Genomic DNA, 26,789 nt, shown 5'->3' with positions numbered 1-26,789 from the left:
AAATCTATTAAAAAGACTCTCTTGTACTTGGCACTTGAACAAAAAAACTGAAAACACATACTGTTCCTGAGAGGCAGCAAAAATGTTTATGTTCTCCTCCTGTCTGACAGATTGATGGGGTGTCTGCAGTATGGGCAGAAGAATGAGCAGGATTGGCCTGCAAAGAAACATTTTCACACATAATGTACCAACTGCGCTCCCCTAGTACAACCCGCAGGTCAACCTGATGCAGGTACATTTAACACAAGCGATCACCCATCTCACAGACACACACACACACGCACGCACGCACGCGCACACACACACACACACACACACACACACACACACACACACACACACGCGCGCGCGCGCGCATGCACGCACGCTCACGTGCAGGCACACAGCCTGCAAACAAGCAGTCACTGACATTTCACACACACACACACACACACACACACACACACACACACACACACTGGTGCATACATTAGAGATTTCTCTCTTGACACAGACACACACAGACACAGACATATTTATAAGTAAGATATTCTTTTCACAAGAGCGGAGACTCGTGAGTCAAATGAAGGAAGATTTTTGGGGGCTTCTACCTCTCTGAAGAATGGACTGTAAGCTCACTTTCCTTTTGTAGATAAGAAGCAGAAAAAAAGAAGCCATCGGTTTATCTGAGGAATCTACCACTTCAGTCTCTCTCTTTTATCTCTCCTTGATGAAACCTACAGACAGAGCCATATGCAGTGAGAAGACTGTCAGAAAAATGTTCTCATTGTAAAACCCAGGGAGAAATACTGTAAGAGTCCCTGAGGGTTCAGTCTCAAAGCTATAAGGGAGGAGGAAGACATTAAGGAATGATGAAATTCAAAGAAGAAGATGATGATGATGATGCAACCTCACTAGTCCATGTCATGAGAAGGTTCTGGTAGTACAAAATACACATGCAACTACATGTCATGAGATAAACTGTATCTGTATCTGCAGAACTGCCTGACGTGAGACACCTATATCTGCAAAACAACGGCATGGCGTGAGACGTCTACATCTGCAGAACAACTGCATGGTTAATAACACCTCAGGACTTCAGTAATGAAACTGAGAAGTGCATGTAATTGAAGCAAAGTGGCTTACGAGATTCTGATGAATCTATTTTGACAGATGTCCCAGATTCATAAAGCAAACTGCTGTGCCTGTTTTGAGCGAGTGAGGCGATTTGACTTCCTCCCCACTTTTTAACTTTTTCAATCAGCTTGACGAGCAGTATTAACTATGTCTTGGTTTAATTGTCGTATGTCCTGTTTCCAACTAAGTGTTAAGTCATTTGGACACTGTTGGCTCAATGCTCATGACACTTTGGATACTGTGCAGTACTGTGTGAACGCTGTAGTCATTAATGAATGATGTCTAGTGTAGACAGTGAATGAGAAAGAGAGAGAAAGAGAGAGAGAGAGAGAGAGAGAGAGAGAGAGAGAGAGAGAGAGAGAGAGAGAGAATGCTAAGAAGTAGTGGTTATCTTGGCTGCCGCTGTTGCATTCTCAAGACAGGGGTGAGCGGGTTGAGAGGTTTATGTGGACACAGAAATGTCCTTAGTGACGAATACAGTGGAATGACAAGACCATGGCTGGACTCTTAAGAGAAACGAAAAGATTCTCTCATAAACTTCTCTCTACTAATTATATAATTAAAGCTACATTTGAAGTAAGCGTATATATTTCATAACAAATTACACTTTCAGCACACTGATGGAAGTTATCATATGCATATGAAAATTAAGATCTTAGCATATGAAAGCCGCTGGATTAGCAGGCCTAAGCCAGAGCTGTCGCCCAAAGGATTTAGTGCGAAATGTTGAGAAACAAGATCTGTAACAAATGCATCAAAGTACAAATTAAGAGGACAGTATGTCCATGCCACGTCCATGTACTGACTCCACGGGTACGTTTAGAATCACTACAGCAAATCTTCATTCATGAGTCTTACTTCAAGAGACTCCTACAGCAGGATAACTGAATGAATCCAGTCCACTGGAATTCACCCCATACACTAACATACGTCCACCGTGGTAGATACCGATATTCTCAGCACACATGGCCAAGCAAATATTCATTTCCAATGTTTCAGCAACATCATAAATCTGTTATCCGTCATCCATACAATTAGTCAGGGGGGGGCCACCCCTGACCCTTAGCCTACTAAAAACACCTCTCTCGTGAAGACTTGATGTAGCAAATCTTGTCAATTCACTAAAGTGGAACAGGATGGAGGGCAAAGGAGAGGAAGACTGTCTTACTGGAGAGGAGCTGTGTAAGCCAATCAGGGCGGACCATCTGCCTTTCCCTTTTGGCCACGCCCCATGCTCATACCCATGCCTATGAACGCACATGTGCACAGCACGCTTTCAGCACAAGTGACAGCATTCACACTTTCCACACGCACACACACACATGCACAAAAGAACAGAGCCTGTCCTAATCAGACAGCCTGCCACCTTCCACCATTACTGCCTACAATCAATTTAAAGGGGGGCACACATTCCCAGTAGGCAGGGAGAGCAATCACTGAATCACACAACTTTTATTAGTCTAGGCGTCCAGTGAGCAAAATGTTACGTGAGGCCTTGATTGAGGCCATTACTACATTTTTTTAGACATTATATACAAATCTGGTTATGCATAATGGCGGAATTGAAAAATGTTTGAAATATTGAGAGGCCACCACAGCCAACAGACAGGGAACAAAGAAACAGCAAACTCGTACCACACGCTCTACTCTGAAGCAGTAACTTCTAAGAGCTCCAAACGCAGAGCGACTAACAACTCGAACACCATCAGAACGGAGGAGCAGCACCACCAACTTCCTTAACAAGCTCACTTCAGCTCCACGTCAGACAGGTGTTAAAGACGCGGCCTCTCCACAGAGCGAGTCCCCTTAGCAAGTCTGCCGCAACACATTAAACGGTCCGTTAGCTCACTGCTCTGCCGTATCTGGAGCATGCAAATTCGAACCTTCCTCCACTTAATCTGAGTTCCCAACACAGACGGGCTGACGTGTAAGCTTGGAATAAAGTCGGGGCGCAGACGGTGGACATACGAGGTGCCTTGTCCGTTGAGCAGCGAAGCACATCTGAGGTGGTCTAATATGATAAGGCAGAAAGCATGTGGAGATCGGGTCATGCTAGACAGATGCGCAGGAGCAAGCCACACTAAAATCGAATGAGTGATTTTTGAAAGTTGTTAAAAGGATTCTCTCCTTTCCCATCATGCCTTAGCTCATAAGCTCTGACACTGACAAGGTTTGGCAGGCTGTCTCCTCTGAAGTCATTACGATGCAGCATTAAACTTCTGCTGGTGACTTCAGAGTTCCGAAATGAATCTAGCTTATGAGAGGAGAATCTCCTACTGGTACCGTAACTTCGTTCTGGGTAATTACAGCACGGGAGATAAGTCCCCGGGCAGCGTTCCGTGGCCGACTTCTACCTTCAATCTCACAATCGGAGTTTACCAAACCTCAGACCAGGTACAGGCAGGCAGGAGCGGTGATACACGTCCCGTAAATCAAGCGACGTGCAAGGATGAAGAGTCCCCAGGCGGACGTGAAAGGCGGCAGGTAGGGAGTCCGTACAACAGCGGGTTGGCGGTGCCGGGGAGTGAAGAGAACTTTATGCTGATGCTGAGGAAGAGCTGACGTCTGCACTCTGATTGAAGCCCGCTGCCTCCCCTCCGCACGGCACCTGAGGCAGGTTAGCTGAGAACGCCATGTTTACCCTTGCGCCCCTTTCCATCAGCCAAACCCAGAGTGCCACTCCCTAGATTCCGTAGCCCGGTCTTGGCTTCTGTCATTCCATCTGTGCCTGTCTGCTTTTCCTTCACTTCAGACAAGACAAACTCATCTTGTGTCCTATACATATAAATTAAGGCTTTGTGCGTCATTCTTATAAATGCTCCGACTTGCCAGTTGATGTGTTGTTTGCTTTATTGAGTGGAATGAGTGGGAGTGTTAACAACTCAGGAGATAAATCATCCAGTAAGAGAAAGACGTGTTATTTTTTTCTGCGATTCCCTTTTGAAGGCCTGCCTACCACTACAGTCTCCGTTCCATCAGGAGAACCCAGGCAGCAGCAGCCTGTTGGCCTCAAAGAAACAGAACTTCAGCGTCGGGCGATAAAGTGAACATCACCCCCAGGTCTCACTCGACATCTCTGGAAAGGAAGAAACAAGAAAATGAAAGCGGCACAGTGAAGTTGTAAGGAGAGACCAAACCCACAGAGCTGTGAACCGCTCTCACAACTGGACGCGCTCATGTTCTCTCCGCAGCCTTAAAGCGTGCGGCAACAATTTGCTGGCAGGGGTCTGAGCTCTCGCTACGGGCCGCGGCCTCTTCGTCATGCTGATCATCCTTTCAGGCTGTCGGAGCTACTAAGGCCTGGCAGCAGGAGGGAAGCCCTTTGAGGAGGCTGGCTGGGTGCAACACCTCTACAACCTCCTTTCAGAATCCGACCTTGTACACTCCCAGTAATGAGGGTCTTCAAAAAGGCACTTAAGAGCTCTGAAAACCAGAGGACTGGTGGGAGTTTGAAGGTTAATCCATTAAACAAAACCAACTTCCCTCTACTTGCTTAAGTCATTTCCTGGTAAAACTGTCAAATTTCTGTTCAAGGTGGTGACGTGTTTTGTTGGACAGAAGCACCCGTAAAGCGAGGCACTCGTACTATGGCCAACAGCGGCAAACATGAATAGCTCTGCAGTAGTGCTTATTCTTGATGGTCTGTAATTGCATCTTCTGGGCCTGTTCAGATTAGGCCTGAAATGCCAAGATCCTAATGGCAATACATGTTAGCTTAATACCTGTCCTTGAGGGAAAAGATGACAGTAATAACTGTAGTAACAGAGTCGAGGACCCTCTAGTGACATCATAACATTTTTCTCATTTCAAAGCTTTACTTCTTAAATTCAGCTCCTGAACCCAAATCGCACATACAAAGAGCCAGCTCACCCATCGCTTTCTCAGAAGTCTCGGATGTTTCCCTGTCCTGACGAACTAAAGATTTGCTAGCAAACCCAAAGTTCTCGGTGGTTTGTAGAAATGTGAATGGGAGTGTGGAGAATCCAGTCAACCCGTACTGCCAAATCCGTGTCCAACATCCGTGTCAGGCGTCGGCAGCATGCCGGTCAGGCCGGAGCCCTCTGGACACACCCCATTCATCCTCAAAGGAAGAATGAGGGAGACGAGATGCCTCATCAGTCAATGCTTTTCAACCACCAATCAGGCCTCTTTCAGGTCTCAATCAGTTCACCATTAAGGTGCCTTAATTGTCCAGCATGTTCACACAAAAGCCACCAAATGGACTTCCATTTATGCCCGCATACATCTGTTCGCTTTCCTATTATGTTACATTCAAGAAGACAGAAAGTTGGAATTATTCCCCCTCCCACATTCAAGGACGGGGTCCTGCCTACGTAAAGGTGGTTAGCACAAAACATGGCTTCATATGAGGCTTTGTATTCGTCACGCCAGCCCGTAAAAATTAAATCTGCCCACCCCCCGTGACCTGAAAAGTCTTTTTATGAAAAGAAATCCTGGAAATATGAAGGAGTCAGTCGGTGGCCTCGATTTGGGGCTGTTAAGTATTTCTACCCCATCCCCATCTTTAATTTTGCCAAGGATGTACCAGTTCTCAAATGCAACAGTTCACTTCACCCACTGGAAGGATTTTCGGGGATGTCACATGTCACTGAGAAGGCAAGTTGGTGGATTTATGGATTGTAAATCTGAGACAGATTTCAGCCTCATTTGGTATCCAGCTGGAAATTACTGATCTTGAATGACAGCTGAGCATCAGCTAACAGCTACCATGAACACCCATAGAGAAATGGAAGAAACTGGCAAATTGGAAATTAGCACCTAATAGGCAGAAAAGGCTGTTTGGTTTTCTTTTTAGCATAAATCCTCCCTCCTCTCCACACTGCAAAAAACCTTTTTTTTTCTGAAAACACATATGGCCATTTCATAGCTTCATAAGTGCCTTCTATTCTATTAAAATGTGACAAAATGTTACACTCTATGTTTTGACTCTATGCTTAACAAAATCATGTGGGAGTGGTCAGATAGAGTCAGGGCCAGAGTCAGGGTTAGAGTCAGGGTTAGAGTCATGGTTAGAGTCAGGGTCAGAGTCAGGGCTAGAGTCAGTGCAAGAGTCATGGTTAGAGTCAGTGTTAGAGTCAGGGCTAGAGTCAGTGCTAGAGTCAGTGCTAGAGTCAGGGCCAGAGTCAGGGCCAGAGTCAGTGCTAGAGTCAGGGTTAGAGTCAGTGTTAGAGTCAGGGCCAGAGTCAGTGCTAGAGTCAGGGTTTTCTCAGGTGTCCTCAAGCATTCAGGGCCATAGGACTCTAATGACGCCCCGGGAGATATAGCCTACTACATACTACTGGTGTACTGCTTGGGCCCCAAATCAGTATGCAGTATGCAGTATGCGAATAAAAACCATTTTTCCAGTATGCGAAACATCCCGGATGACTACTTCCGCAAAATATTCCACTACGCGAACAGAGCTATCGTCATGGTGTACTGCATCCCATCAGGCAACGCTACGTTCACGAGACCCCGTAGTATGCTTTGCTTTTGTCGCATACTGGAAACTGTACTGCATACTACTACGAGGACCAGTATGCACTATCCAGTATATACTGAGTGCAGTATGCAGTATTTTGTAGGCTATTTTGAACACAGTGAGTTTTCTTCATATTATGAAACTGCCATTATACTGACACCTAGTGGTCTGGATGTCTGAGTTTCTTTACTAAATCTATTTTAAACATGGCTACCTCAATGTGGGAGACCTGACCTGAGCATAAACTGTTTCACTTAGGGCCTGCAGACCAATCTGATTCTCCCTCTAATGCTATCAGTACTTCACAAAAAAAAAAAAAAAACTTTAATAACATCGTTTGTTTCTTTAAGGTGGTAAAATGTATTGATTTGTTCCTTTAACTTCTGATCTAAAGACTCACTGTTCTTTGAATGTGATAAAAATAGACTGTGTCCTTGCAATAGAACTGGTGAACAACAGCATGATAGCACAGTAAAACATCAAATGATTAATCTATATCGCAAGACCTAGAACATTACACCAGTCGATCTTAAGTGGTTTCTCTCTCCCTTTTTGGTCTATTCTCTGCGAGCTTTCGGGATAAAGAGAAGCACCAGCACAAGCTGATTAAATAGGGATTTGTTTTGTCTAATTGATTAAGGGGAGCTTTGTGCTGGCGTTAAAACGCTGCGTCCCTGTACTGGTCTGTTGCTCACTGCTCTCAGCTTCACTACTGCGCACTAATGGCTTAAGAAACAGCCAATCCTGGTAATCACCAAAAAGGAGAAATAAATACACAGCATCTCTTTGTCTTTTTTTTCCTTGTTCTGTTACTTTCTGTCTTAATCACAGAGAGAGAGAGAGAGAGAGAAATAACTCACCCATGTATTTATATTCCACACGAGTGCCTAAGGCAGTGGGCCTAAAAGACGAGCCAGAGACTGTTTTTCACATTTTTGTCCTGACACTGGGTTTGTTGTGCCATCATCTTAGTCTTATTGATTTACCTTCCTAAGTGAATCTAACATGTTGGTAAAACATTACCTTGGAGACATCCACAGAGGAGCCGAGATGTTTGACAATTTGATTATTGTAATTTGTCTATTGGCACATCTGTCTTGTTATTGTTTTCATCATGTGTTTCACAGAGACTCTCACCCACACGCAGTAAATGACAGGCCATCTTTGCCAACCCTATTTGCATAGAATATGTAATCTGCGATGCCAACTTTCTGCAGCAGGGCTATCTGTGTCCTTTTCACATTGAAGCACAAGCTACAGCACAAAAGCTTGATTACTTATTTGTGCATCCAGCGGACCTGTTATTAGCTGGACTAAGACAAAACGCACTCTTCATATGAGTGGAATAAAAGCCATCGTGACACGGTGGCAAAGAACAAGTCATGTTTTATCTCTCTCTTCCTTCCTCTCACTCTCTCTCCACCTCTCTCTTATTTCCTCTCACTCTCTCTCCACCTCTCTCACACCTTCTATCTTGTCTCTCTGTTTCTCTCACCCTCTATCTTGTCTCTCTCTTTGTCCCACACCCTCTGCCTCTCTCACCCTCTATCTTGTCTGTCTGTCTCTCTCTTTCTCTTCCCCTATCTTCTCTCTCTCTCTCTCTCTCTCTCTCTATGCTTCTCTCACTTTCTATCTTGTCTCTCTCTCTCTCTCTTTCTGTTTCTCACCCTCTGTCTCCTTTTTGTGTCATGAACAGCTTTGGACATTTAAACGACATGCAAAGAGCCAAGCCAGCGATTCATCTTTTTTGTGTGTCAAAATACATGAACCAAAATAGCACAGCAGGAGCTCACAGACATGGACACACTTGAACATGCGGGAAAATACATGCACTCTGCTTTTCTTCCAAGGTGAAGTATTTTAACATTCCAACCTGCTAAAAATTCAGCTACATTTTAAAAACACCTCAGGTACATCAAGATCAGGGTGTCCTCCACACCCCAACCACACCTCACCACCACCACCACCACCTCCCCCAACCCCACCCCTCGAAACTCCTGTTGCCAAATTTTGGATGCACACATTACAGTCCTTTCTAATACTTCAACGTGCGTGTTCATTGCGGAGGTATTTTGATATGCTCCAGTCTGAAACTGACCTTTTGTGCTGAACTATAATCAGAGAAAAATGCGAAATGATCTGTGGTTAGCAGCCAAAGGCAGAGATCTACGCTCGTGGCAATGTGGACAAGGCTCATTCACAATGGAGCAGGAGACTGAGACAGCTGTAGCGTTGTGGCCCGGGCCAGCTCACCAGCGCAGTGCTGGATTTCAGCACTCGCGCTGTACAATAGGCAGTGACACGCAAGACGCCTCTTCTTCCCTCACATGTGAGAACTTCAAGCTGACAGCTTCCATACGCTGTACTGCTGACCACAGGCGGCGAAGATTCAGAAGAGTCTTAACGGCAGGCCGAACGCTTCTCCAGGCAGGCGTGGCTCCGTCCTACGCCGCTTCGAATTTCAAACGGCATATTTACGTGGTGGAGAAATGTCTGTGGTACCCAAACCCTTTTTTCACAGATATCGCACGCCCGTTTGCAAATCTCAGAATGATTTGTACATTTTTTCCCATGTAATGAGACAATGTCTCACTTTTTCAACAAAAACCAGTACTACACGAAGCACAATGAGTTCTGGATTAATGAATGCACCTTCAATGTGAGGAGAAGTGTTCTAGACTTCCTACAGTGTTTCTCTTTGTTTCAGCCACCCGAGTCGTTGTTCCACTATAAAGATGCTTTAGGCATGTGGCAGGAATTCAGCGGTTTGATGTCATCCGTTACCATGATAACGCAACGCTCATTGTTTGCACTTGCGCAGCGTTTCTGCAAGATTCTTCTTATTGTTTCCATAGCGAAGTGCTTAGGTGACTCTTATGACTGTGCCATCGACTTTAAAATGATGTCATAAGGGTTTGTTATGTATAAATGCCAGCAGGCCGCAGGTAAGTCCCTTGCTGTTTCTGCAGCGATTCTGTATGGATTTAGATCAAATTATTGACTTTGCTTGCCAAGAGATTTTTTTTCACTTTTATAGACCTGCAGGGGATGCCATTAGCAAGTGTGTTGGGTCCTTATTATGCTCGAACGATTTCTGCTGCGTTCAGGTGTATGGAAGAATCATTCGGGGCAGTTGTTGGTGCTGTTGGTAAGCAGAACACTCTTAAATCCTCCTGATGCACCCATTTGTCACATCCCTGAACGCGAAAGCACCCGTCATTATCAGGACGTTCAGGTGCCGTGTCTAGTGTGGAGGTGTGAGGTTAGCTGCGTCTCCACCGTGTTTGACAGCTGAAGCATTATGCTTTGGATCGCTGGACCCACGTCTTTGATTCCAGTCCTTCTGGTTTAACGTTGGTCTTATAAGATTCGTAGTTCCAGAGGGGGCCCTGACCCTTTTAGCAGACTGTTCTTTAAATCAAAGATTCTACATTTCTATTTAATCTGTGATCTACTACATCAGAGGTCCTTATGTCTGCCATGTTGTATACGAGCTCATCGATGGCTTCATTTTTCTTAATAATGCAGCAAACTGTTGATTTGGAGATGGCGGCCATGTTGCTCATCCTCTCCAGCTGTGCGTGTCTCTGGTGGGTTTTTCTTGCAGACACGGAATCAGTTTAACTGTTACCACCGTGTTGATGAGCTCCAGTGAAAGAGAGATGGAGGATGCCAGGGTTCTGACCCAAATAACAGCCCCAGCGATGTGGAGAAACAGAAGTCTACAGCCCCTTTTTTCTCGATTTGCCTTTTAAAGGTGCAATTGTTCACTTTGATTTATATGTGCTGTCCAACTCACCGGGATGCCACACACACACACACTCACAGGAACCCACATGCATATACACATAACAACACACATACACACAAAATTAATAGCAGTACTGTGGTCAGTAAGGCCTGTGGATAAAACAAGTGAGACTGATGTAAGTCCTCACATGTGTATACACCTGCATGCGCACACACACACACACACACACACACACAGATAGTGGAGTACATCCACTTCCGATTTGTATCTCTTGCCAATGTTTTTTTCTAAATGAGTTTCCAGAGGATTTTTAAAGAGCAGAAATTTTAGAGGTTCTATGCCAAGCTGTTCGTTGCTCTGAATCCTTGTGTGGGAGAACCTCAATTACTAGAAATGTCTGTGATTTACTAGAAAAGTAGTAATTAGGTTGGAGCAAGGCACCGGCTCCAAGCAGGTGTTATAGATTTCAAATCACAGCCCCTCTTCTTGCCAGCCAATTAGGAGTCAAACTCAATGAACTAATCATGAAATATAGGTACAGAGAACATGGAGGAATGTAAAGGTGTGTAAGTATGCATGCGTGTGTGTGAGTGGTTTTCCAAAAACACTTTGGAAATCCACTGAAAATTCCATACGTTCACTCAGCAATGTAAACGCACGCAAAGCAAACAGACAGCGAGTGTCTCCGCATTGCTGTCGTTACTCCGTGTACGGCGTGTTCGTCCAGCGAGTTCACACACGCAGCGAGCGTTCTCACCCAGGGCAGGTTAAAGCACCACCATCACCTTATAACCCCCCCTCTTCCACACACACACAGTAAACTTCGCAATTTGGCTCGCAAATATTACATAACTAGCTCGGGGACAGGCATACGGAGGGACAGGCCCTGACTTAACCCTCTGAGTTCTTTCCCTCGTTTTTTTCCCCCTCCAGCCTAAACAAAACAGCACTCAGCCACGCCAGCTGACAGTAGCAAACATCCAAACAAGCGTGATTTGTTAGCACTGAGCGGTCTGTTCCGCTAAGTGTTACTTTAAAAGCGCGTCTGCAGAGAGGCAGAGAGCACCACCGCCACCTAGAAAATAAGGAAATAACCTCGATGTAATCTAAATGGAGTCCGAATGCGAACTGAAGTGGAACGAACACAGAGCAGCTTTTACAAAGAGGTGACAATCTGTTACTCCGGAATGACAGAAAAGCCATAACAACGGGCCCTGAGCCAATAGCGTTTTGGCAGGCGTACAAAGATGCTCCCGAGAAGCAAAAGCAGAGATGGGAAAAAAGGCTCTAGACTTGATCCATATGATGAATATTTCCGAAAGGGCGCATCATAACAGACCTGCAACAATGCGGCATCATCTCAGAACGGAGGCGAGGGAGGGAACACACACCCGACTAGCGGGCCAGCGGACCAACGTTTGTGCTGAGTCGTGTTTACTTATGAGTTGTGTTGGTTAAATAAAACCCATCAGTGCCATCATAGTACATTAATGAAGGTTGCAATACTGGTCCAATAGAGATCGTTATCTGTATTTCTAAGATCAATTAATATTGCTCTTATGAACTAACTGTGCTCTGAGCTTTGCTAGGTATTAGTTTTAAACGATCGGTCAATTTCCTGGGTGGGAATGTTTTTAAAAAAATACCTGAGTCATGAAATAAATATCTATTTGCTGATGCACCGACACATTCCCAAAGAGACAGACAATTGATCTTATTGCTGAGCCGCATTAATAATCTCTAGACGTCTCTTGTTTAGGTTCTGTGTCGTCACCTTGCGGATTCCCACCAGCTGTGTTAAGCGAGAAGGTCAATGAGCTGCTATTTTCTGCATGGGGGAGAATATCGATCCTGAGTGCCTCACGGCTACTTCCACGGCATTAGACGTCCGTCACGATCGATTCGTCTGTTCCAGAGATTTGTTTGAATCTCCAATCTCCTTCTCACTGCCCCTCTACGTCCACACCTCTGTTATGGAGTACTATCATCATCAGCCCATATCATTTTTACCCAGGATGTCTATTCTGTCAGTAAGCCAAACCCCTGGGGTCACGGAAATGTCAGAGTACAGCCAATGATTAGCCACCAAACAGTTTGAACTTTGCAGAAGTTTGTAGTTCTTATGTCCATTTGACATAAGGAGGAACTTAAAGAGGTCTGTCATAACACACACCCTGTGCTTTCCTTCCCATGCTGTCTCTCCACCCAGCCACACCTCCATCCTCCTCCACCCATCTCATTTCCCCCTCTCCGTCAGCTCCTTTGGACTTATCTTTGGCACTGCCACTCTGCCTCTCCCGAGAGCAGCTGGGTGCCAACCTTCACCTCCTCTTCCTCGCTGCAGATAATAATGCTGTGGTGTCTCACACATACACACACACAACACAAACATTCCTGTCAGTGCTACTTACACCACAGTCCCGCACCCCGCTGCCACCACCAAAGTAGGAAGCTTTCGCCGCTAAACCGTCTGCAGCTCCCGCAGTGCCACGAACAAAAACACTAACGAGCCTCCACCCACGCGGGGCCACGCGCTCCGTCTTTCAGCCGGCCGCCGCACCACCCACCGCGCCAAACAGAGAGGCGTAAACGTACGGGACGGGCGCGGGAAGGGAAGGCCGCTTCCTGTTCCTCCGCAAAGAGGCAGAAGCTGCAGTGCATGACACACACACACACACACACACACACCCACACACACACACACACACACACACGCGCACACACAGAGTTTCCCCTCCTGCCAAAGATGCTCGAACCCGTGTGGAGCACGACGACGTACTCGACCCCGTCCGGCTTCGCAGCATCTGATTGTGAAGCACGGTGGCGGTGATTATAGTGATTACAAGCTCTCCCCATGAGTGCAGGGGAGACGACATGCGTCTGATGAGACGCCCCAGCAGGCTGCTTTGCAGTGTTGCACATTTACCAAGGTCATAATCACCCAATGTCAGAGTGATGTTCATGATCTGTTATAATGAGCTTTTATAAGCATTTTTAGAATAAAAAGTACAATGTATGTGTCGAGCTAAAACAAGCATGGTGTGTGTAATACATACTGGTCTTAAGGGATTAAAGGGAAAGAAAAAACTAAAAGCCAAAATTAGACTCTACGACAGTCACAAAATGCAAGTCTGTGGTGTTGAAACAGAATGGAACCCAGTCTGGGGCCAAAGGTCATGTCACCAACCCGCAAAGAGGCATTTAAGAGGGTAAAGATTTCTGGGAGCAGACCTGAACCGATCCAGTTTCGACTGGGCCACACAGGCACGCCGCACAAACCAAACAGCCACCGCCCTGGTACCTGTTATTACAGAGGACTGAGGAAGGGCCATGATGATGATGATGATGATAACAGGACAGAGTCGGCCCTGCTATATAAAGCTGCTTATCTGCTGTTGAAGCTTACGGTGCAGCGTAGGCACAGGAGAAGCCAGGCGACATTTCGTGGGTGAGATGGATATCATTTTGAACCCGCAGACATGGGCGTGGTCACACACACACACACGGTCCTCTTTGTCACGCAGGGTATGTCTCTTTTAAACAATACCATGTCCAGACAGGAGATGAGGACTCGAATACAAAAGGGAGAGACGAGGGGAGGAGAGCAGAGGAGAGAATAATGTTCTTTATTACAGAATAAAGAACATTTTTAGAAAGATAAGAAAAAAAGACAATGGGGAACTCATGAAAATACAATAAGAGAGAATATGAGAGGAAAGAGTGCGTGTGTGTGTGTGTGTGTGTGTGTGTGTGTGTGTGTGTGTGTGTGTGTGTGTGTGTGTGTGTGTGTGTGTGATGTCAGGAAACTAGGACCCCTGCAGAAATTGGGCACAGAGATATTTCACATTAAATAAAAGAACTCAGGGTCCCACACACACTCACACACACACACACACACACACCCATTGTGCCTAATTCATTAGCGTCACTCATGTCCCCACTAGTCCACCGCTGCTTTTGCTGCACCTGCAGACTGCTAATCGTGAGCAGTAAAGCCGGTGGGTGGTTGAGAACAGAGGGAACCGTGGTCAAGGAGAATCGCGGTCGCCATGATCCACTCCTGCGCGAGACCCTCTACCAGCACACAGGAGCAGCTGGTGGGATGCCACACCCGTCGTTCTCGAGAACGATTCGAGCGGCGAAGCCAGTCGTCAGACGATAATGGCCGTCAAAGAACAAAAGAGAGGAATGCAGAAAGTCGCGCAAGGCCTTCGCAGCGGGTCGAATCCAGAGAATGACATTCTCGCCGCGTCCAGAATGCCATTGGCAGTAAGATCACTAAACCAGAATGACGACCAGACAATCTCCTAAAACAATATGGGGCTCTGTGCACAAAGCTCCCAGTGCAGAATCTCACAAGACAAAGGCTTTACGAAATCACTGCTGTCCCTGGGATAATCTCCGATATCTTTCATATTGAGAATCTCTGCAACAACGCAGGCGTGCGTGGCTAACCTTAAAACTGGCACTCGCTCAAAGTGAAAGTGCAAATTTCGTTGTGATGTATGGCCGTTGGCCTCCTGCTCTTATAAATATTCCTTCCGTACAACAGCCGCATGATTCTGTGATGATGGGACCAGGCCTGAAGCTCAAGTCTGAAGCAAATATTTATTGCAACTTGCGAGGAGTTATATTACCCACACCAAAAAATGTGTTAAAAAATGCATTAAAAATTCTGCCTAGGAAAAAAGAGCGGGAAAGGGGACAGCAAGTAAATGAAACCGAAAAGCACAAGCGCGATGCGATTACGCAGGCTGCTCGTCCAGCGACACACTAATCGAACGCTCGCTTCCATGTCCGATGCGGTCTCCGTTCCTCCGTCTGGGCACCACCCGTTTCCGTGTGGCGTGACGGGGCTGCCCCGCTGCTCCACCCGACCGCGTCCCATCAATGGCCTACTGTGATGTTCGGAACAACTTCCCCTCCCCCCGCCCACATTCCACAGGGGGGGCGGGGCCAGAGCGTAAGAGAGCACTCAGGTCCTCTATGCTGATAGCCACGAAGGCCCTGCACCAAAAACTGACCTAGGCTGAATAAAACTGTTTACGCTTTGGGGGAGTTCTTATCTAAACATGCATTGGTGTCTAATGGATATGTTGATGTGTGACAATGTCATGATGCTGGTTAGTATCATGTCCTTTGAAATCTAATTCACAGCCTCTGCCCATAATAATTCCTCAAGATCAACTTTATTTTGTTCCTCTCGAAACTAACTACACAGCTGTGTTTACTTATAGAACTGAATCAGTGCTTTGGTCTTGGTGTTAAACGCTCTCCAAACCACTAAGCCCCTCCAAAGTTCCATCCCCACTCATACTTGACCTATTTTCTGGCATTAGCTTGACCCCTGACCCCTTGACCCCCCAGACAGCATGTTTTGACAACACTCCTGTTAAAAGTTGCGAGACCTTGTTCTAGTTGTTAACAAGATGAGTCTCTTTTAACTAGGGGTTATTGGTTCATTCTGTCAGTCAGCGGAGAGAGAACACAGTGGTTCCACCTCACAAAAACTCCAAAATACACAAAGTACTGAACTCATCATTTAATTTAAGAAGAGTGAAGCAGACACCCATCCAACGCCTGTTCAAAATACCTGCAGACCTTTATTTATTCTCATTATTCATGAACGTGGGAAGAGTGACTCAGCAGGGTGTCACGTCATTATAAAAATATCATCGTCTGATAAATGTGTATTTCTATAGATGTCAACATGGGTTTTACTATTTCACCTATTTGCATGTCATCCATTCTTAGAACATTGGATTCTTAAGGAGTCCAAAAGTTACAGCAGGCTCAGATAGGCAAAGGTGCAGAACGTGGGGCTATAATAGCAATCGAGACAATATAAAAACATGACAACTCACCCCTACGCCGTGTTCCGCCACGCTGAAGTAGTGCAGGCAGACTGGAGCCTGATGGGCAGCCAGAGGCACCTGCTCCGATGAGCTTATATGAGTGTTTGAGTGGAAAGTATTGACTTGACCCAGAGGTCAGCAGGAATCATGACACCCAGACACGAGGCATGCTGCTGATGTAGGGGACCTGCCCACATAATGTCAACATGCAGGAACTTGTTGGGTTTGTGACAAGAAGGAATGAGATGGACCAAATGGCAGAGGAGGTGTATAAGAAAGAGAGAAGGGACCGGAGACACACACACACACACACACACACACACACACATACACACACAGCCTGCCATAGTAGTAGTCTGACTCACTATACAAACATACCGCAACATTTATTCAGCATCAAACCCAAGCTTAAGGCCAATATAGGACGTCAAACACCCACAAAATACAAAGATCCACGTCCACTTTCATCCCATTCAGTTCCAAATCTGCTTTGCTCTTCAAAAAACAATCAGATATAACAATTATCAACATTAACAAGGAGAATGTTCAGACAACCATGGAAAGAAAAAGAATGTTACAACACTGGAGAACGTCTCACCTTACTTAAAAAGGAAAGGTTCCTAATCATGACGACATCTTTTCTTTTGTAAAGTCTAACCAATAAGAATAATTTAAAAGGTTTAGCTGAGCGTTTACTTCATGTGAAGACCTTGAAATAACGAAAAGCTGGTACCGAGTACAGAACAAGTGAAAGCTGAACATCTATTCAACCCAAATTACACTTAATTAATAACAAAATCATGTCTGGAATAAGCTGCAGATTCTTTATCTTTTAGCGCTGAACACACAATGGCATTGTCCCTCCTCTCTAAGCTCTTGGACAGCAACAATCTGTCCTCCCATCATTAAAAAAATCTTGGCACAAATCGTATTAAGAATCCTGAGCAGCAGGGGCCTGTGTAAATAAACCAACCAATAAACAAGGTATTATCTGACACAGGGCTGGAAAAAAGTACAATTAAAGCCCGCTAATGATTTGCTAATGCTATCGTTTAAGCCTCCCTTCCCTCCACCCACGTTAATCACGGAGACTCCCGTAATTCGGTGCTCTTTTAGTGATGATTGATTCTCGGATTGTTACTCTAATCACAAATCAGCTGTGATGCCCAGAGATGGTAAGGTTCGGTGTGCAGGCCTGCCAAACACACGCAGGCCCCTTGAACCTCCAAACGCTGCCAGGCCTTGAGGGCACAGAAATGAACAGCAGATGAAGTGTTTACTTAAAATGACAAACCGTCTCTGTCCTCACACTCGTTCAGCTGGAGGACGTAAAGTGCATGGACAGAGTGTCCTATGCAGATGCAGATGTTTCCTGATTAGACGGAGGCAGCTAGCGCAGCAAAGCTAGGGTGCCGGAAAGATATCTGAATTTATTATGCACAAACTGCGATGGTTGTTCTTTACAACACACAGTTCTCCAAAGCTCCCGGGCATTAGTAGGAAATGAAAACGAAAGAGCACCTCACCTGTTCACCAGAAAGCTCGGTGTGCCTGGGCTTTTCGTTAATTGCTTTGCCTTATAAATGTGCCATATGAAGCCCCTTCAGTCACACAACCTTGAGATTTTTAATAATCTTTAAGGTCGAACGTCCTCATCATGACGGAATAAATACAGCCAAAGTCTGTATATCAGTTTTAGACCTTGATAGAACTGGCCATAGGGGGAGGACTCCACAGTCCCAGTCTTGAGAAAGTTAAGAGAAGCCGTCACCCACGGCCTCTCACGGTGACATCATCTCCTTCGCCAATCTTCCATGTTCATTGTTCCAAGGGGCAATCAGCCAGGCTGTCAAAGGTTTAGCGCCTTTAATCTATACGGAGACACAAAGCAGGTGGCCTTTAGCCCTGTGTGCAACAGTGCCCAGGAGGAGCACAGGCTCCCGGTGGACACTGGGAAGGAACGCGCTTGAGAAACTGTGGCCGGGGTGAGGCCAGAGCGTGGTCACCAACAGTAGCACACAGCGGGCTCCTCTGGGTTTCGTGGAGGAGGCTGGCATAATTCGGTGGCACCTAGGGCTTCGCAGACACCACAGCGATGAGTCAGAGAGCAGCCAGGCACTAACGTCACGCTGGCCCTCGTTTCTCTTGTTTTAATCAGCGCGACGCGACAGCGACCCCGTGAAAAGCAGGAAAAGCGGTCGTCCCGGAGATTTCATCTGCCATTACCGGAAAACAGACCCACCACTTCCGACCAAGGGGCACTTATCTCCCAGTGCAAATGCACCTTGTTTAATTACAAAATGGACAGACACAAAGGCTTAAATGTGCAAATGGCAAACTGCCATCAGTGGATGGCTGCAAACTCTCAGACGGGCTATCAGATCGGCACGGCCACATTCCTGTGTGTTTAGTTCCTTAAAACTAGGAACTGAGTCCAAGAAGAAGCAGCCTGGGAAATGGGAGAAGGGAGAAGTGGGAATGAAGAGGGGAGAAGTGGAGATGAAGAGGGGAGAGAAGAGGGGAGAGAAGAGGGGAGAGATGAGGGGAGAAGTGGGGATGAAGAGGGGAGAGAAGAGGGGAGTGAAGAGGGAAGAGATGAGGGGAGAGATGAGGGGAGAGAAGAGGGGAGAGATGAGGGGAGAAGTGGGGATGAAGAGGGGAGAAGTGGGAATGAAGAGGGGAGAGAAGAGGGGAGTGAAGAGGGGAGAGAAGAGGGGAGAGATGAGGGGAGAGAAGAGGGGAGAGATGAGGGGAGTGAAGAGGGGAGAGGGAAGTGATGAGGGGAGAGAAGAGGGGAGATGTGGGAATGAAGAGGGGAGAGAAGAGGGGAGAGAAGAGGGGAGAGATGAGGGGAGAAGTGGGGATGAAGAGGGGAGAGGGGAGTGATGAGGGGAGAGAAGAGGGGAGATGTGGGAATGAAGAGGGGAGAGAAGAGGGGAGAAGTGGGGATGAAGAGGGGAGTGAAGAGGGGAGAGAAGAGGGGAGTGAAGAGGGGAGTGAAGAGGGGAGTGAAGAGGGGAGAGAAGAGGGGAGTGAAGAGGGGAGTGAAGAGGGGAGTGAAGAGGGGAGGCTGCAACATGCTCGCGTCGCTGAGTGAATTAATGCGTAACCTTGGAAGCATCTCATCACACTCCTTTAGTATTGCTGCCTTCAATTAAGACCCAGTTTGGACAATGACAGACAGCCGGTGCCATATGCTGCATAATGAAGTGAATTCCTCATGCGTTTCTGTGCATGAGTTGGTAAGTGCGTTGAATAGATTAGCATGTACCAGCCCCTTTTTTTCTTTGACCTTTTGTTAAGCAGGGAGGCTTTGGTTGACAGACGGCACAGGCCGAATCACAGCGAAGACCGGAGCTGGCGCCCCCGTGCCAGCGGTCAGCTCTAGTCAACATGGACAGCCTGATCCAGTGTCGGAGCTCACTTGCGTCAGACGGGTGTAATATACGGGGGTTACTTACCGGTCCACAGAACAGAACAAGTACGAGCGCCACTGAACAATACAGGCACTTTCATCACTGTTCCATATGAGAAAGACAGAAGGTCAGAAGACCACAGAAGCCGCACATCTCCCTCTCAAATGCATTATTGTGCATGTCTATGAAATGCCTATCGACGACGATTAAAATGACACATTCTGTAGCAGAAATAAATGAGATGTTGTGAGATGTTCTGAGGATGAAGGAGTCCCACTCAGCCTTCTAGCCATTATCGAAGGTTTCCACAAATGCGACCTACAGACCAGAAATCGCAAGGCTGCATCCCGCTCGACGGAGCGGATGAACCCTGCAGGGGGCCTCGCTTGAGCGAGAGCGTGTGCTTGTGTGGGAGCGCGGGTGATCCTAAAACGAACCTTTCTGACAGCACCGAGAGCACAATGGCCATCGCAGCAGAGCAGAGCGGCCCTGCTAAGTGTCTCTTCCAGCGAATGAGGGGCGGGCGAAGAAGCTGGATCCGGCCGCACTTTCCTGGCTACATCTGATCCTTTTGGGCGACATCCGTTTTATGAACTGTCTAATACCAAAAGCATGGGGGAAAAAAAACCACTCGGAAAACTCTGAATATTCTGGTTACAATCAATGATGTTTTGCATTTCTGCAGCTCACCACCACTGTGGTTCCTAATCAGCGTGGTTCCCTGCTGCTACCTTGTTTACCGTCAGCATGCTGATATAAACTGAGGTTACAGATCAAATACTCCTCCCACACAAAGTCTCAGTAGAATCAATAAACAAATTCAGGCAAACGTAGACAAGCGTTTGAACCGTAGCGCGGCTGGAAATGAAGAGACTCACACGAGAGACACACTGATTGTCATTTCTCATTCTAGAGATTGCGCAACATACGCTATTCCCTCTCCATCCCTCTGTTGCAGTCATTAATAATTTAAGTTCGCGTGGCAGACCACCACACCGCACACTGACATAAATGCACCTACACACACGCTCGCGTGCACACAGTAAGGTGGAAAACATGACCAGCGAGCCTGCCTGTGTGCGTGCGCTTCTCCGATATGGTTTCATTTCTGCCGGTCAGCAGGTGGCCATGCCCCAGCCTTTTCTGCGGCTGATGTGAGTGATAACTTGCAGGCTCCTCCATCCCTTCTCTGGTGCTGTGATGGAGGCTGCTCCACCCCCCCCCCCCCCCCCCCCATCTCCAGCAGTGGGAGTGATGACCTGGCTTTCCGAGTCAGTCTAGCATTCAGTCCAACAGCACACTGCTGTTAATAAGTGCCCTGGGGGTCTGCTGCACACTGTATTATTATAGGTTTGTTCTGCAACCCGGCTCTCTTCAGGGGGGCATGCAGGTGTGCGGCGGTACACAAGCCACGCCTCCACCCGGACATCGATCATTGGTGCAGACGTTCCGGGCCGTTTTACCAGCTCCCTCCAGAGCGGCGGCCGCTTTTGCCACCCTCTCCCGAGACGCCACAGGTGCGAAGCCTGAACGTAACCGCAAGCGAGGACGGGCCGCGCCCTCCGCCACCTCAGTGCACGTCTCCCCTCCAGACGCTCTTCTGGCGAAGGACTCGTTTTGGGATTTCACGAGCCTCTTCGATTTTCAGGTTTTCATCAGTAACGTGTGGTAGAGCGTGCAAGGGCGGTGGCTCTGACAGCAGACGGATTACTCCGGGTCTGACACACACCGGGCCTTGACGGAGCTGCTGTTTGTGGGCTGAGGGATGGTGGGCAGACACAGAGACGCGTGGCTCCCTCTGCATCCACCCGAAAATCCATAACCTTCGGGCCTCTGTTCAGTCCCTCGTTGGATTTAAGCGATGAGCAGACAAGCACGTGCACGTCCGTGCTCTCTGCCTCACTTTATTACCAGGATGAAGGATTGTGGGGCATGATTTGCATCAATCATGTAACAGTGTATACATGCATGTATGTATGAGCTCATCTTTACACACACACAGAAATGCGTGCATGCACAAAAAAGCAAAAAAAAAAAAAAACACAAAAAATTCATAAGCACACTGACAATCATACATGCATCTCACAGTTAAATATACTAATCGTCCCCAGACGACCTCTCGAGGGCCCCTCCAGCAGGCTGAAGCTACAGAAAGGCTGACAGGGGCCGCGGGCAAAGCCCTGCTTCTCTATTACTCCTAAGCCTCGCCGTCGGTCCGGATCATCACGGTAACGGCACCCCTGCCTCCCACACGCACGTAATGAGCCGAGCCTGTCACGGCACATATCCTGCTACTTCGCCGAGGAGTCGAACCGAACGGAGGAGGCTTCTGTGTGGACTCTGGGTCCTTTTTCGAACGCCTTACAATTAGTAAGTGGTACGCGAGGCCCGTCAGATGAGGCCTGCAGTAGGGGCTGAGTGGACTCTGTAATGGTCAGCTTAGGAAGGGGCCTTGGATCAGGCAGTGGAGAATTACGCCAGCTTCCGTGTCTGTCTTTACACTTTTAATTAATCTCTCTGGTACTTGGCGAACAACCAAAATATGTATTTTGCTTGTCAGCAAATGTAGTCATTTCCAAATCCTTAATGAATATCTCCCTGCGCTACTGGTCTGAACAGGTCTCACATGGTCCATGCGAGCTGTGCTTCTGGGATTCTTCACGCAGCCTCGTATTTCGATGGTTGGGTCCCAATCACACTCCTCACTGCTCTAAACATGCGAACGATCACAGCCACACTGCCGTTCCCATCTAGAGGTCAGAAGGATTCTCCATATTCCTCACAAGGCAGCTTGGGTTTGGAGCATAGGTCATGCTGCTGTTGAGAAGCTGGGTTTGATCCTGGACACCACCTCTCTGCAGCTTTGTATATTTAGATTATTACACAAACCAGAGGTTCTCACCCAGTCCTTGGTGACCCACAGCATGGTTAGGGTTTTGGTTCTGTCTCAGCTCACAACACACCATATCCAGGTCATCAATAGCCCTGATTTCTTGGACGAGTTCCATCAGAAGGGCAGAATGACAACCCAGGAGTGTCCCAGGGCCTTGAACGAGAACCCCTCAAGCTGACAACGTGATGGCTAAATGTAGCAACCCGCACTGAAGCCAATGACACCACCCAGCTGTCATGTTTAAGCAATCTTTGAAACAGCGCAACACTAGAAACCGACTTTAGCCTTGTAGATTTCATTTGCAGCTAAAGGTTTCATTTCCTGCACCAGACAAAAAAAAAGCATTTAAATATTCAAATGATTCCTAAATAGATGACAAATGGAGATGTTCTTCCTACGGATATTAATCACTACGTTCACTTATGATTTTCTCCCCAGATTTCAATATTCCTGAGTCCACATACGTATTCATTTACATGGAAATGAGTTGAGGAGGGGAGAGCAGGAGTGTCATCGTGCGGACGAACGCACAAAGCCCCCGGCAGCGGTGCAACGTGGAGCGTGGAGCGGAATAGAAAAGCCCTCATCCGTCCGCCCAGCCGTGATCGAGACCAATACGCCAGGAGCGTCTTCCCTGCAACACGGACGGCTGCATCTGTCTGGGCCATCTCGCGTGATTGATGAAAACAACACTGATGATGAATTTATGAGAACGTCCTACTGGCTGTGATGTGATGGCATCCGTTGGCAAGTGATGTTCCAGCCCAGATCTTGTGTGGTTGCCCAGGACACCTAGGACACGGTGCTCTCAGCAGTAAGTCATACACAGTAGAAAACTCGGTAACACCTCGGTTTGCCGGGCTCCCTTGACAATGAGTGCAATTAATATTACCCAGAATGCTCGCGAGTCAATCACTTTGTGTAACGATCAGTGTTTGATGGAGATGTAACATGAGTCTTCCTAACATGTGCTCCTCACATGCATCGTGCTATCTTTGTAACCCACACCTAGATTCAGATGTAGGTGGTCTCTACCAATGTCAGCAGAGAGAGCAAGAACCGTGCAGGGATGAAGAAAAGGGACAGGAAAGGGGAGATCACGCATGTAAGAGAGAGCAAGGGATGAGAGGGAGGAGGGCACACACAATAATGGGACATCTGTCAGACTCCACCTGCCTCTAACTAGGTCAGGCTGAAGCCAGCCATTTTGGCTCCGGACTCTTTCAAATACGACCCAAAATAACCTTCAGTCAGGGAAAGCGAGACAACTACTACGCAGTTTCTTTATATCCCCCCCAATAAACCAATTACCACTGGCCTAATGGTCCCTTTATGTGAATAAGTCAGAGCCGTGATTACATCTCCACTTCGGGCCGCGTGCCAGTTTCCTGCCCTCCCGCAGGAGCGAGTGCAGTAGTGGGCGACCGCAGCCCACCGCCGCGTGATCAGTGAGCAAGTCATTAACGTGGCACGGCACGCGGAGCGTCACACGTGCTCGCCGCTAATTTCATTACACCGCGTGTTTGACAGTCCTCTCGAGCTCTTCTGCCGTTAATTAACATCTTAGCGGGAGCGGGAGCTCGGAGACGGTTCCGCGCTCTCCTGACGCACAGCCCGAGAGCGGAGCAGCTTCCATCCACAATTTCACACGCCATTTAATGGTTGATGGAAATAAATGAAAATCCACCCTTTTCTGGCAACCACAAATAACCTGCAATTTCACAGCAAGGTATATATAAAAAACTAAATAAAGTCATACAAATAAAGTAATACAGTAAAACAAAGGTAGATGCCCGTGGGCTTTGAAAGGACGCTTCGTAATGTGTGAGCCCTGTGGGTGTCCTGTGGCTCTGCATGTATGTGCTGCCAGCATGACACACAGGAGGCAGGACGTTTGTCCTCGCGGCACTTAACAATCCCTCTTCCTACGTAACGGGAGATCCAAGCCGGTAAATTTAGGTCTAAACAGCTGAAGTCTGTGGGCCGGCTGCCAGAACGAGAGTTTAAGAACGGCTGCAGATCCAAACGCAGAGCTCGGTGGTTTAAACCCCTTTTTGTGGAACTGATGTGTGCAGAGCAGGAGCGCAGCGTGCACGCGCAGCGCTCCTGACAACTTCTTTGGTCGCTGTCAGTAGCTGGAGGAGCTCGCGCATCCGCCTCTGACCAATGAGCGAGCGTCATGTCGCGAGGCCACGGCGGGGTGAGCTCGAGCTGCCGAGCGACGCTCAAACGCGGAACCGACCAGTCGTAGTGAATTCGACAAGATAACATTTCTTTCAAATGTCAGTCTGAAGGACGTGCGTTACAGGACCACATTTCTTGCAAAGAGTTAAAGTATTTTTAACTGAATTCAGTTCCCATAAAACATAAGCATTCAACAAAAATACTGAAATCCGACAAACCCACTAATTTCACATGGGACACGCATGAATGATCATAATTTCATTTAAATAAAGGAAAGGTGCGCTTACCTCTGCGTCTGATGATAAAATGCTTGGTAACAAATGATCTTCTCTGGATCCCAGAACCGAAGATGCAAGTCCCCGAGCGAATTTATTTGACAAAAATGTGATTCCATCTCCACACACGAACCATTACTTGGTTAAGTGCGCCGAGTCGTGGTGCTGCTCTGAGAAAGGACATTACAAATCACGGAAAACATCCGAAAAAGCTGTTAAGGGAAATTGAAGGGTAATAGTTTGGGTGCGCAGGGTTCAGCTCGTGCCCCCAAGGGCTGGACCGTCGCGCGCCAGCCGGCTTATCACGGACACAAGGCGCGCGAAAAAGCATTCGCTCATTAAGATTGTGTAGGCTTAAAAACTGCCTTACAGCATGCAACGTGGATGATTTTAAGAACTCTTCTACCAACCTTTGCATCTGAATCCAGGTTTGCTGCGACTGGCACTAGACAAACACGTTGCCACAATGCATATATGGAATGACTCACTTTAGCGCCCTAAATGTGGAATAGGATTCTTCTTACCATGCGTACAGTGTTTTTAACCCTCGAACATCTGATCTCTCCGTGCAGCGGTATAACGGCAACACATCTACAGTGCAATTCAAAAGTAAGCATCCCTTGCGTGTCAAGGCACTCTAATGAAAGGTGCACCTTTGCGCGCCTCTTACCAAAGCGAATGAGGTTTACTCTAAATAGGCTCAGCGTAGGCGAGAAGCCCACGTTTCTCTGCAAGTACACCTGTATCTGGTTGTTCTATCGATTCTACACCTTTGAACTTTGAACTATCTGGAAAGATAATTCAAGTTTGCTTAAAATCCATAAAGGTAAAAGTCCAAAGTGACACACCAACCTGTAGCATAGGCAAATCGTTGTCCACTTCACAGAAATATCGCGATCTCATGCAGTTGCTGCACTAAATGCTACGACGAAGATCATGTGTTCATATGCAAGCTCTGAGCTCACAAGCGTAGACCGAACTGATATTTATACAAATCTCTCCGCTCCGGCTTTGGAGCGGGCGTGCACTGTTTACAACAGCTGAGGGGAAACACGCCTACCATCAAATGATTGGACCGCAAATTCTTGCGCTTTGCAAGGATTCCATTTACAGTAGAGGTCGGACTCGCCAGAAATCTCAGTTTTAGGTCTGATAATGATCATCTGATTCAATGTTTCAGAGGGTTAACACAAATCACGCGCGCTTGCACCAAACTGCGCAGGGTAGTCTGCTGGTGAAAAAGCCACTCCGGTTCATTTAAACACAATATCTTCAGTAAGGACGATCGAATAATACATTAATAGGGAATCGTTTGGATGTTTTTTTAATACTGTAATTTCCTTTAGCCTTTTCTTTCTATTTAATCTCTACTTTTGGTACGACTGAGTGCAAAGATCGCAAAGCACTTCTATTTCAGGAGAACCGCACCTGTTTTTTCTTAAGAGTATCCCGATCGTGCATCATGTCTACAGCCACGGGACACAACCACGTCTCCATTTCTGACTTTCATATAATAAAATAGTCATTGCACATTACTTACGTTATGTTGTTCGTTTCTGTGCAGGAGTTACAGACTGATGGATCAGTACTGGCCCCAGAAGCTTTGATTTGATAGGCTAATTGTATAATGTAAAAAGGATAATGTATTCTTTAATGGACACCAGAGTTCATTACAGTAAATGAAGTCCTCGTGGGAAAGCCTGGTGTTATTTACGCTCTCATTACCTGATTACACGCTTAAACACGCTTGATCCACAGAGGTCGCTATTAGCGCTACTGTAACTCATCTGATCCTACTTCACTTGCAGAAAGCCTCT

General features: G+C 47.0%; 1 protein-coding gene across 1 annotated transcript in view; it reads right to left on the bottom strand.

Moving 5' to 3' along the window:
• cemip (cell migration inducing hyaluronidase 1) overlaps positions 1-25,979 on the bottom strand; it is a 69,584-nt gene extending 43,605 nt beyond the window's left edge. Inside the window, 1 exon segment of the mRNA XM_077023028.1 lies at positions 25,825-25,979. The gene's annotated coding sequence lies outside the window, so the exon portion shown is untranslated.
• Between the last annotated feature and the right edge of the window lie 810 nt (positions 25,980-26,789).

The sequence above is a fragment of the Brachyhypopomus gauderio genome, chromosome 12 (genome assembly GCF_052324685.1).
Source record: "Brachyhypopomus gauderio isolate BG-103 chromosome 12, BGAUD_0.2, whole genome shotgun sequence".
NCBI classification, from domain to species: Eukaryota; Metazoa; Chordata; class Actinopteri; order Gymnotiformes; family Hypopomidae; genus Brachyhypopomus; species Brachyhypopomus gauderio.
The sequence above is the reverse complement of the archived record's forward strand: the minus strand, read 5'-3'. Positions and strand labels throughout refer to the sequence as shown.